The sequence below is a fragment of the Adiantum capillus-veneris genome, chromosome 11 (assembly GCF_014529385.1).
Source record: "Adiantum capillus-veneris isolate H3 chromosome 11, ASM1452938v2, whole genome shotgun sequence".
Taxonomy (NCBI): Eukaryota; Viridiplantae; Streptophyta; class Polypodiopsida; order Polypodiales; family Pteridaceae; genus Adiantum; species Adiantum capillus-veneris.
In genome coordinates this window covers 124,479,695-124,489,139 of record NC_140941.1, presented here as the reverse complement: position 1 = coordinate 124,489,139, position 9,445 = coordinate 124,479,695, and the positions used below count along the sequence as shown (strand labels likewise).

The 9,445-nt window shown below is 43.7% G+C and overlaps 2 pseudogenes; both read right to left on the bottom strand.

Annotated features, from left to right (window-relative positions):
- Nucleotides 1-631: 631 nt before the first annotated feature.
- Nucleotides 632-1,635, bottom strand: LOC147447966 (uncharacterized; annotated as a pseudogene).
- Nucleotides 1,636-1,650: 15 nt separating this feature from the next.
- The window catches only part of LOC147447965 (uncharacterized), a 65,692-nt pseudogene continuing 57,897 nt past the window's right edge, over nt 1,651-9,445 (bottom strand).

Sequence of the window (9,445 nt, the reverse complement as noted above, 5' to 3'; positions counted from 1 at the left end):
TGCATTGCAAGAATGACCTCTTGGATACAAAGCTCCTCAAGCACTTTTTGTGCATTTTGAGAGAAGTACACCAGTGTAGACCAAGGAATTCCCAAACACGGTCTCTTTTTCAAACCATCCCTAGCAAACTATATGGAGAGAGATTGTCACTTTGCATCTGCCAAAAACAATCAAGAGCTTCTTGGCTCCTGCCTGGATTGGGCATATCGCATGATTAGTGTGTTGCAAGGGACACCCTTCCCGAGAGATTTCAAAACATGAATCTATGACCAACAATCCCTAACAAACTATATGGAGAGAGACCGTCACTTTGCATCTGCCAAAAACAATCAAGAGCTTCTTGGCTCCTGCCTGGATTGAGCATATGCATGATTAGTGTGTTGCAAGGGACACCCTTCCTGATAGATTTCAGAACATGAATCTATGACCATTCCAAAAAGATACTGGAGACAAAATAAGAAAGCAGCTGGCAATGAGCAGTTTGGGAAAGAAGACATCCTCTAATTTGACCCAAACCACTTTCAAAAATAGTTTGACTGATCTCGACTTTTTGCACCATTTGCACACACTCCAATAGCAGAGTAGTTGCTTCCAAGCATGGCATGCAAAAACTGTCACCATAAGTGCCTCCTTATGCTATGTAAGCCATATGTGCATACATAGCATAAGGAGGCACAATACACTGAACATGGGCTCCACAATAGCCCAAGAGCAAACTAGGGCCGGGTGCAGCCCCCAACTGGGATGGCTTGCAGCTTAAACTGGCCTGCTCAGGGCTCTGACTGCCATCTGCACACAGCCCCCACTGTGGGACTGCTCAATGTCTCCACTCGCAACCTGTGACGACAAGGACGCAACCCCACTCTAGGCTGACCCGAGACCTGTACATGCGTATGAATCAGCCCTGTTTTTATCGTTTGGCCGTGTCGCATTCCTTACGCTGCTTATTACCTGCGTGCCTTGCTTGTGACTACCAAGCCTTTCGAGCACCAACCGTATCAAGAAAGCTACAATCATTAGTGTGCCCACTCTACCTAATTGGGGGTCCCATGCCCTGTTTCGCATCTTTCAAAGTCAATCACTCTGATTGCTCATGCGTCTTCCTGCCCCAGACAGTCTACTCGCTGTCCTCTGTCTAGTCTCATTCTGGTTCAACATAACCTGCTGCTTGGCTGTGCCCGTCAACTGATATATACCAGTCCGTGTGATTACCAGGCCCCTCGATTCGTGTTTATTCTGCTCATCTCCTATTTGTCCAGCATGTTTTTCCCTAGGGGAAATCCATCGGCCATCTATGGCCTGCATTCGAGTCATTACCTTCTGATCCATTAGGAGCAATACTGGTATTTTTACCTCCTGTCTATCAAGACGGGCAAACGACCCTAATCCTTTTGGCTTAGCCTTGCACCGGCCAAGTGCATTCCCTCGTGCTATTATCTCTGCACCTCCACGCATGCATGTTGTTCCATAATTGAACGCATCCCAGTATTGGGCACCTTCTCTGGGGTCCCATATGAAGTCACTGTGCGCATTCACCTTCCCTATCAATTGAGTTCGAGGGTCAGTCATCATGACGACGAGACCTCTCTTGTCCTTCTCTTCATGCCTGCCAACGGATTTGCATGTCTTCACCATCAGCGAGTTGTATCCTTATGGCGACTGACCTCTGTGGATCCGCCCCACATAGCTTAGGTCTCGCAAACAACCCACAAGACCGCTTCGAAAAAATTCTCCGTCAAATCTCCATAACCCCAGTTGAGGTCCGATCACTGTGCATTATTGTTAGGTCATGCCCCCAATCTTGTCCTACTGTTTCTTGCACATCAATGTCCGTTCGCATCCGAATCACACCCATCACCTCTGGCAACTCACTGCTCATTCCACCCGAATGCGGGGAATCTGACCACCATTTCCAAGCATCCCCATAGCTCTCTTTACCACACGTGCCCCAAGCCAGTTTGCTCATAGCTGGCGTTCCTGCATCCCTCACCATCCTCGGGCCAAGGCTACTCGTACCTGTACTATAACTACCATCGGTGGATGGGCTCGGCATCAACCACGTCCCCCACCTTAGCGACATACAATTTGTTATACGCGTATCAACTCGCCCTTCCTGGCCTGGCCCGCATCCCTTACATTCAAGTCGTGTCCTAGCATCACGACATCCATGCAACGCTCTAGTTTCACTGTCTCATCCTAACTTGATGGGCTGCCCAACCTCAACTCCTTGTATGCCCGAGGCATAACGCCAATGATTTCCACAGCCCCGTTCTCGGGCACAAAGGAGGCAGGCAGCTGTAGTTCACCTTGTGACGCATATTTCGCCCTTTCCCCATCACGTGGGAAGTAGGAGGCAAGCATTCGTACTCATCTCACGAGAGAGAGAGAGAGAGAGAGAGAGAGAGAGAGAGAGAGAGAGAGAGAGAGAGAGAGAGAGAGAGAGAGAGAGAGAGAGAGAGAGAGAGAGAGAGAGAGATAGAGAGAGAGAGAGAGATAGATAGAGAGAGAGAGAGAGAGAATTGTACCTGCCTTTACTTCATAGCAGAATAGATTGCGAGAAGAGCAGGTTGAATAAATCAGAAGAAACTGACGTCGGGTGCAGAGAAAGAGTGAGAACGTTGGAGAAAGAAAAGTCGCGATCTCATTTGTGTCTTTTCGCTAACGTGGCATAGCTCTCCTTTCAGCTTTCAAAAAATATTCTTTGGGCTAACTACCCTAAAAACACACACACACAGACTCTCGCTCTCTCTCTATCTCTCCAAAGCAAACCAAAACACACACACACACACACACTCCCTCTCTCTCACTCATTCTCCTTGCCTCTCCACAGTACTAAAGGCACGCTTAGAGACATCCAAATCGTAGGTGGATGTCTCCGCGCGTCTTTAGTACACACACACACACACACACACACACACAGAGAGAGAGAGAGAGAGAGAGAGAGAGAGAGAGAGAGAGAGAGAGAGAGAGAGAGAGAGAGGCTCTATGTGTGAGTGAGTGAGTGTGTGTGTGTGTGAGTGTGTGTGTGTTGTATGTGTGTCTGTGTGTGTAAGAGAGAGACAGATATGAAATTTCCTGTGAGAGAAAGAGAGAGAGAGACTTTGAGAAAGAGAGAGAGGGTGATAGAGAGAGAGAGGCACAGGGCGACCTTTTAGAAAGAGAGAGAGAGAGAGGGCCAAACCTTGGTAGGAGACTCCAAGACTACTCTCTTTTTCACGTTTTCTCTGTCGGAGACGCAGACACACGCTCAGTTTCTCTTTCTCTCACTCTCTTTGACTCTCTCGGTGTCTCTTTTTCTCTCTCATACCTTTTAGGTGTCACGTACTAATGTATCCGGCCGCATTAAATGACCGAACGTGCTGCATCATGCACACTAGATTCTATTTTAATCACCACATGGGGCGGCGCCGGGGGTTACCATTATACGTGTCTAGAGAGAGAGAGAGAGAGAGAGAGAGAGAGAGAGAGAGAGAGAGAGAGAGAGAGAGAGAGAGAGAGAGAGAACCATAGAAAGAGAGTGAAAACTCAGAAATTGAGCAAGACAGAGAGAGAGGGAGGGAGACTCATTACTGTCACACACACACACACACACACCGGGACAGAGAGAAAGCGAAGAGAGGGCAATGGAGAAGACGGCTCCCATGGAATTTCTGCAAACTCCACCAACAAAAGGTCATCTCTTTCACTCTCTCTCTTTCTCTCTCTCTCTCTCTCTCTCTCTCTCTATTTCTAACAATAGCTAGCAGAGAGTGTGTGTGTGTGTGTATGCATGTATGTGTGTGTGTGTGTGTGTGGAAACAAACAAACCCATATTGTTGAGCACACACACACACACACATACACGCACAGATAGACACAAGTACACACACACACACATGGGCGCACACAAACTCTGTGTGTGTGTGTGTGTGCGTGTGTGTACTAAAGGCGCGCAGAGACAACCAAGTACTCTTTGCAACTCTCTACGCGCGCCTTTAGTATTTTTGAGAGACAGAGAGAAAGTGTGTGTGTGTGTGTGTGTGTGTGTGTGTGTGTGTGTGTGTGTGTGTGTGTGTGTGTGTGTGTGTGTGTGTGTGTGTGTGTGTGTGAGAGAGAGAGAGAGAGAGAGAGAGAGAGAGAGTTTGTGTGTGTGTGTTTTGGGGAGAGAGAGAGAGAGAGAGAGAGAGAGAGAGAGAGAAAGACTTGACATTGTTTCCTGATGAATAGGATTAAGGTCCAGTAGTCAAAGGAGACTAAAACCGGACCCAGAGCTTGTGCCAGGATTCCAACCTTTACAGGCTCAGTTGCTTAGCGTTTCTTCCAAAAGAACTGTTGACTTTTCTCAGGACTTTGATCAAGAAGAGTCAATTTGTGAAGATGAGTCGGAGAGGTCGGCAGGCCAAGAGTATCCCTCACCCTACAAGGGTCCCTCACCCTCTACAGTACTTGTCAAGAAAAATACAAGAAAGAGGAATATAGACTTCTCAGATGATGCAGATCTCTGAGCAAGCAGTCCTTGTACAAGTAAAGGTAAAGCCAAAGAGGATGTGCCTTCTCTGGAAGAGCCAGTTGTAATTGATGAGAGGCTATTCGATTTTGCAGCATCGTGTGGTGCTGGGGACAAATATGATCTAGTTCCTTCTATGTTTAACCCAAAATTTGATATTGAAGACCTTTTAGCTCAGCACAATGAATTCTTGCAGCCCTACAGAGATCAATTTGAACTGATGGTGTAGGTAGGGAGGGTTGTTCTTCCTAGTATGACTGTCGTTCATTTAAATGACTACGGTGGAAAAGGACAGGGACTGAAGAAGTATAGGGAATTACCACCTACTTGCCGACATTCAGCTTGCCCTTTGCACCAAAAAGAGTGCAAACTTATTCAAGAATCCTTTGGCTTTATGATTTACCTGAACAGTCTGTTTGGATTCCTCATGCAGAATCTTGATGAGGTGATAGAGGAGCAAGATGCAGCACCAGACGAAGAATACGAGGAGACAACACACATACAAGAAGTCGAGGAGGTTGAAGATATAGTCGACCTTGAGGTTGAGGCAGTTGAATTTCAAAGACGTAAGATGCTCTCTGTGAAAACAACAGAAATCAAACTACCCTTTGATGTCAATAACTTCACTCTGAAGCATGCTCAGATGATGTTGCTTGCTGTGTCTGAGTTCAGGATTGGAGACAAGACCTATATCTTTTTACATGATGTGCAAAGCATCTTTTATTTAAGGGAGGACTTCTCCCTAGCTATCATTTCCAGGATCCAAGAGGAGAGAAGTGGATTTGTTTTAGAGGATAGTAGCGATGATGAGGCAATGGAAACATCCAACAATCCAATGGAATGCCTCCGAAGTTGCTTTGAGAAAGCGAAAAAATACAAGGATACACTACCAGATGAAGCCACCTTCCAAGCAATAAGACAAAGCCTAAGACCATCAACAAGTCACAAAGAAGTGGAGGATTGGTTTAACCATTCAGGTCAGGAGTCAGCTACATCTATGGACCTGTGGCAGGAAAACCTCTTTTTGCAGGATGAGAGCTTCATGGTAACTCTCTCTCTCTCTCTCTCTCTCTCTCTCTCTCTATGTGTGTGTGTGTGTGTGTGTGTGTGTGTGTGTGTGTCACTTACTCAGACATGATATGTGCAGTCTTGGATTGCTGACAAGGATGACTTCCTTCGACGGAGGACTTGAGAGTATCATGGAAGGGATGCGGGGCCCTAGCACAATACCTTTTGAAGCTTTGCGAGTCGCTGATAATAGTTTTTCACAATGGAATGTCACAAGAGGGTACAATAGCAACTTACACATTAAAGACACTATCATGCTTCTTGGGTGGACCCGTGCTGCCCAAAAGTGCAGATAAATTCATTCTTGTGGACAAAGTGTTTGCCAAAGATTGTTTTGGTTACTTCCCGGGCTATATAGGTGGTCGGGCAACGTATTACTACACTTACACAGCAATGGCACTAGCTCTTGGCAGACAAAACCCGGATGAACTTTTAGAGTATGGCAAACATCTCATGATTCGTTACAAGGGTGATGTGCCAAAAAACAAAATTGAACCTTCAAAATCTTGATACACTTCAAGTAGCAATTGTATAAGATCATGTATTACAGAAATATAGAAATTTTGTACAATTTCATCCATTCAGAGTATCTTTCTCCACTTGTGGTTCACATACAACATTGTCTCTCTCCACCTTCGTTGACCTTCACGAGCACTGGAGTTGTTGTATGCCATTGATCTTTTAATGTTTTTTTTTGTAAATGTCTGATGGCTTGTGTTGTTGCTGAAGAGGCGAAGACTTCTTTTGCCTACATTCGATGAATGATTCTATGATAGAACCATTCAAATAGTTCTCTCAAACTGTTAGCCTTGATTCGAGAGCCATCATGTCGTGCGTGCCTGAAATATGCATTTCTGGCCATGTAATGAGACTTTTCTATCCCTTGGGTATTCCATATTTCCGGTTCCCATACTTTTGTATAAGATATGGTAAATAATTGAAAATGATGTGCTGGATATGAAAACAGATTACTTAGAATGTTTTACACTCACATAGTTACACATAAAAGAGAATCAAATACACAATAATACCATGTAGTGAGTAATCTGGGTGTCTGTCCATGCTATCTTGAATGATTTCTTGAGAAGGTTGAGATTCTCCTTGAACTTGTTCATATCACCTTGTGACCAGTCATCTTTGTCGCACATCAAAAATAGCATGTCTATTGATCGCCAAACCTCAGCCTTCGTGTTACGAGTAGTTGGTTCTTGATCTTTGACTGCAATATGTAGCTTTTTCCAGCTTTGATACTCTACCTTGCTAATATAAGATGTGTTATATATTTTTCCATGTTTTGTTAGCTTTGGATCTCCTATTCCTTAGGGTTTAGATAAAAAACTCCGTGCCTTCACCCCACCAATGGATGTCTCAGCAGTCGATCTCTTTTCATCCCGCTGGATTTTCACATTGCCACCATGAAGCCCCATATCCGACAGTACCAATTCGAAGCACTACAGGGCCACCTGTTGCTCTGTTGAGTTCTTGATTTTTCAAGCAAACCCGAAGCATGCATTGTACAGATGTGGACATTCACAAGTGGTATTTTCAAAACCGGTCGAAAAGCAAGGTCCTCAATGTGATGTGTTGGAGCTTTTCTCCACCACTTTGGGTCCATCACCTTTGTAGGCTCCATGAAAAAGAAACACGGCGACTTTGCCATTGCACCCATTCCACAATTATACATGCACTTTAATGTTTTGAGGTCACTTGCAAGATGCCACTGAACTTGAAAGTCTCCCCTTCCATCTAAATGTAGTACCTCTCCCTGGTTAGTCTGTCGATCAATCACCTCTGGAACATTAGTTTGATGGAACACCCAATATAGAATCTCATTATCTTCTTTCTTTACCTGCACACAAAATAAATGAGACTTAAGTAGATGTGAACATTTGAGCTCACCTGAGAATCTTGCTTACCTCAAAAGCACCAAGCCACCATATGTTAGACTCTTATTGAACACTAAAATACAAAGGATCATCATTGAGACACTTTGAGAGGGCTCTATTTATTAAAGTAATAGTAACACACTCTAGCTTCTTGTCTTTAACAAGCTCACACTCATCCAGTTTCAACACAAAATGTAATACCCCTCGTGACTCTTCAAATGTGATGTTGTAAAACTCCACCATTCTCTTCTGCAACATCTGTAGGTCCATAAAAATATTATTGAACTCATCATATGCCACGTTTTCTCCATGGCCACTGTAAGTTGCTTTAATATGAAACGGTTGTCCAAGATATTCTCCCTGTGCGTCGTTAAGCTGAAGCCTCTCTTTCCAAACACTTGAGGCTGATGGTAAAAGTTTGGATTTTATTCCCTTCTTAACAAAGATGGATGAGACAAATTTCTGTATAGCCGAATATCCTCTTTTGCTTACACCAAGTGAATCAAGTGTGCCTTATATCTCTTTTGTAGGCACTGAGTTCTCTGAAATAAAGCGGTCCACTACATTTCGCTGTAGGACCTTAAACTTCTTGTCATGTACTATATCTGCTGCAAGGCTTCTACTTATAAGTGGCTTCAATATCTTTCATGATATTGGCTTTGGGGTCAATGTTTTCCTTGTCAAGATAGATTGAATCTCTACATGAAGACAATGCATAAGTAAATAACAGAAAATTTACTTAACTAACACTATTTAGGCACATGAAAACAATGCATAACTAGAAAAACAAAAAATTTACTTAACTAAGACTATTTAGTCAACCAAGAAGCATCACCTTAATGCTCGGATTCTTTTCTTGAGACCTCTAGATGCAACCTGCAATGTTTCAAGATTGCGCAATTTCTTCTTTCGGATACGACCACCCAAGATGGTGTCCTCCATTTGACAACTTCGTACCTTTACTTTCAGTTCCTGTACCTCTATTTTGTGTTTCAAAATGGTAACCTGATATGTAGAATGCAAACGTGAAAGACGAACAATCTCACATTGTTGAGCTTGGAGAATTCCCTTATAAGTTTCAGCTTGCCTTGTAAGAGATTTACAATAACCCAGAAGGCCGTTTTCTCCATCACCAGCAAAGGTCAATAAGCTTGTAGGATTGACAAATGGTGGAGACGCATTAGTCATTAGATTCTTAGGATAGAGAGAGACTCTCGTCCAGATATCTATGTGTTTAGCTCCCTGAGCTCTGAGCGTGTCTATGGATGCGGGAGGTATATGTGTGTTTTCTTTACTCTGCTTAATCAATGGTTGGTACTCGTTGTCCAAATCAATGTGAAGGTGATATTTGGCTCGTTTTTGCATAACATTTGTGCCATTTGAGGAGTTCGCTATTAGCCAAAGGTGCAGGTTTAATGAAAAGTGAATAGGCGGCTGCGGCTTCGTCCCTCCATGTTAGCCTCATTCCCTCCATGTTGACGAGGTTCATTCAATGCAACTGAAAAGAAGATTATCCTTCAATCATTACGGATGAATGTTCAGAAGGGTAAAGAATTTACTTAAAGTACACTTTTTAAACTTTTACCATGACAGACCCGCCTCTATTATTCGCCATATTTTCTAGAGAGAGAGTGCAAAAAATTCATTTTCTTAGAAGGCCCTCCAAATGACCTCCGAAATTTCCTAGTGAAAGTTCCATCGGTAGAGGTAGATAATAGAGAATCACCAAGAATGTGTTGCGGATCAGGTACATACTTCTTGAGTAAGCTAACGTGAAAAACATCATGTACTTTTATGTGTGGTGGTAACAATAGTCTGTAAGCTTGATCATTAATCCTCTCTGTGATTACAAAAGGTCCACCATATCTGGCACTAAGCTTCTTACACTTACCCATTGATAAAGAATTACGTTTGGGTTTCACTCTCAGAAATACCATATCGCCCTCTTCAAAAAGTTTGAGAGTTTGTTTTGGATCAGCATAACTCATCTGTCTATCTTGAGCAG